Source organism: Trachymyrmex septentrionalis, unplaced genomic scaffold (genome assembly GCF_001594115.1).
Source record: "Trachymyrmex septentrionalis isolate Tsep2-gDNA-1 unplaced genomic scaffold, Tsep1.0 scaffold72, whole genome shotgun sequence".
NCBI classification, from domain to species: Eukaryota; Metazoa; Arthropoda; class Insecta; order Hymenoptera; family Formicidae; genus Trachymyrmex; species Trachymyrmex septentrionalis.
Genome location: NW_017305905.1, coordinates 1,518,530 through 1,522,305, shown reverse-complemented (window position 1 = coordinate 1,522,305; position 3,776 = coordinate 1,518,530). Strand labels below are relative to the sequence as shown.

The 3,776-nt window shown below is 33.2% G+C and overlaps 1 protein-coding gene across 3 annotated transcripts in view; it reads right to left on the bottom strand.

The window, feature by feature from the left end:
• LOC108753839 (transmembrane and TPR repeat-containing protein CG4341) overlaps nt 1-3,776 on the bottom strand; it is a 296,558-nt gene that overhangs the window by 123,221 nt on the left and 169,561 nt on the right. The gene's annotated exons all lie outside the window — the stretch shown is intronic.

Genomic DNA, 3,776 nt, shown 5'->3' with positions numbered 1-3,776 from the left:
TATATATATAGTTTTTTGCCATCTGGATAGTGATTTGATAAACACACAAAACACACATATCACTCGCAAGAAAGATGACATAAACCGAAATTTTTTGAATTTCATTATATACGTACTGTTGTATTCTAAATACATCCGCTTTTAATCAGGAAAAGTGATACACGTTGAATACGTACAAATACTTTCTTAAAGAAGAATTACATAAAGTCCGATTTACATAAACGCAGAACGCGAGTTGCGTCAGCCAATCCGATGCGTCAATTTTAAAAGTGACGCCTCGAGACTGGTTGACGCAACAAGCTTGCGACCTGCGACTCGCGTTTTGCGTTTCCTCATGTAGATCAGGCTTAAGAGAAAAATGGCACTACTCAAAATAGGAGTAGTTTTTAGAGGTAACATAACATTATAACAAAATCGAATATCTATATTACTTTAGATAACTTAAAATAAGCGATCATGGTTAGCTCTAAAATAACTACTGCTATAAATAATAATTTTAAAATACGCAATTTTCCTCTCTCTCTCTCTCTCTCTCTCTCTCTCTCTCTCTCTCTCTCTCTCTCTGATAATTGTCTATGTTAATTTTTTTTAATGTGTCATACTTTTCTTGCAGGAGAATGCGATATAAGAAAAATTATGAATAGTTTTCTAGATGGGTTGCTGATTTTTGTGGGTGCTCGGCTTATAACACACTTTTTTGCCGTAATAAAGAGAATGGCGTCATAGATTTAAAACACGTAACTACAAGATGGCATGCAAGCGCATACTCTGTGTCGCGACACACGTGCGTCAGCGTGACACATGTGTTGCTTGCGGATATATGTACAATACGTATACAGAAATAATAAAAAGTACTGTAGAAATACATCACAAGGTATGTATCTCGGGAAATATGATACTGTAATAACGCAGCGCGATGGTATTCCTGTTGTCAGTTCATCGGCTATACGTTGTCTCCGCATTGTTATGATGCATTCGTAATCTTTTTTTCTCATGAATAAGCAGAAAGAGAAAAGGGGCGAATTGGAAGCACGAAAGTCTTGTTGCAGCGATGTTTGCCTCGGCGAATGCGACATTCCATCCGACCGGAAAGTAATTTCGATCGGATGGAAAGGAGAAAATCGTTTGTTCGATGAATCGGCGAACAAGATGAGGATCTCACTATACACAATGCTCGTGTTGACGAAACGCGAAGGGATAACAAACGTTTCGCGGTACTCTTCATCGTTCGCGGTAAACAAACAAAATGTTATTGAAGAATGGCAAAATGTGTTCTTTCGTTGGAAACATCTGCTTTTAACGAAATCATAAAGCGAAAATAATATTAATTTAATTACCTGATTGAACTGTTATGTATCGTAATATAACTGAATATAACAGTAATATGATCAATGAAAATAATGAAGATAAATTTCAAAAAATTAATTAGAAAATTATAACAATTAACCCTCCGGACCTGACGATGTGTCTATTCCATAATTGGATCTACTCCATTTTAAATCTCTGTCAAGAATGTGTGTCAACACACAATTCAATTTTCTTTATTTTACCTCTGCAAAGAATGTATAATAACAAAATATATAAATTATTTTAAATTTTTGATATGCGTTAATGTTAAAAAATTGAAAATATCACATTTTCTCACATTTTTGCACAGAACTTATTAAGCGAGTAACATTATATTTTTACAGTTACAACACTTTCTCAATGTTAAATTCATCTTTTTTTTAGATTTTTTTGGAAAAATGTCCTAGTATTAAAAAATAAAAATTAAATGAAGATGCTCTCTTTCATATACTCATTTTCTCATCACAATAATACAAATAGTTACTACTCTAATATTTCATATGCAGACTTTTAGTTGTTATCATTATTGCAATATAATATTGCAATTTTAATGACCATCAGTTTAATTAAGTTTTGCTGCCCTCTTTAGATTATTCTTAATAATTTTCTTGATAAAATTTCATATTTATTTTTTGTTATATGTAATATCATGTTATGTCATTAATTCTTTAACATTAAATGCCTTTTAATTAACATAAATTAAATGAATCTTACTATTCCAAAGTTAATAACTATGTTACAAATTTTGGCATCAACTTTGGAAAGTTAAAAAAAGTAAGCTTAAGTGATTGAATAGTTACATACTAGTCATTTAATAATAATCAATCGTATTTATTTGGTATTTTTTTGTAACGTATTAGATAATAGAGATTTGTCATTACAAAGATTTTACAAAATGGAAAATATTACAGGGAGAGCATGCCTTTTAGATTATCCTTAAAAAAAATTTTTTTTAAAAGAAGAAATATGCATCAAGTACATAAAACAGATTTCAAATATTACATCTTCCCCAAAACTAGAAGTATATTTTCTTAAATAATTAAAATATAATTATTTAAAAATTAACTGTTTAAAAACGGATATAAAGATAATGTAATTAGTCAAACATCTCATTATTCAAAAAAGATCTTCAAAAGGTTTATTTGTAATAAACCTATTAATCCTGAAACATAAGACGGACTTGTGAAAGTAACTAAAGTGGTTCATTGATTTATAGTGAAGTAACTTTGCCAGTCTGGGCCGTACTAATTGCATTTCTGTGAATATATTATCAACACTATATTTGCATTACGGAAATATGAAAATAATAGACATATTAATGACATAGTATGTGGGACATGAAAATACACCTACAAATAATAGACACGATGTAAATTAATGTGGAAAGTAATATGCACAAAGTATTTTTAAAATAATTTTTTGTAATACACACACATTAGATAACAGAAATTTGCCATTATAAGATTTTACAAAATGGAAAATATTCCAGGGAACACGTTCTCTAGATTACATTATTAGATTATATTAAACTGTACGAAATTCGCGCGAAGAGTCTTAATGAAATTTCCGTCCGCAGTAACCGCGGCTGGAAACGCGATTCGAAAGTTACACAGACAGTCGGATCAGACTGAAATAATAGTTTGCGGTGAATTTATAATTCACGTTAAGCACGATTACGCTCTTCACCGTGTGCCGAGACATTCGTCTCCGTATCTCCGACTGGAATGAGAACTGGCGCAAAGTGCGCCACACAAAGTTCGTTAAAAAAGTTAGCTGACGTGAAATTGAATGCCACGTCGTCGTGTTTAAGGACAGTGTCGCGCGCGCATTTTACCGCACGTCGCTTTCGGTACGCCTTATTACTTCGCATTACCCTTTCCCTGTTCGACTCACTCTTCTCCCTTTCTCTATTCCAATTTTGTATTATTCTGAAGTTTCTTGCGCCGCGAGTTCGAGCGTCGCGAAAGAGAAGAGACAGTACACGGGAAGATTTGTTGAGGCACGGCCGTGAATAGTTTAAAGCTCGCCTTAATAAACGAACGATACGTCGCGCTTCGTGCAAACTTCCGCCAAGTTCGTTACAACCGTAAGATGTAATTTTCCGGACGATGCGAGCGGGTTACGACGAGCTGTGTATCCGCTCGACGCCAGTGGTTCCGTAACCGCTAATTCTGGACCAAAACTTTTGCTATAAAGACTTTCTGTGACAGCGACAATTATCCGTATTACATACAATAAGGCACTCTGTATGTTTCGCGAAGACATTGTAACATTACGCACATTAAATGTTCATTTATTCATCGTCGTATTCCAAAATCGATCGATAGAATACGCTATCGGTATTAAATGTGATTCAGTATTGTTATTGATTTGACATTTTACGATCAAAGCAATAAATCACTTTTAATTAACACGATACAAGTTTTTTA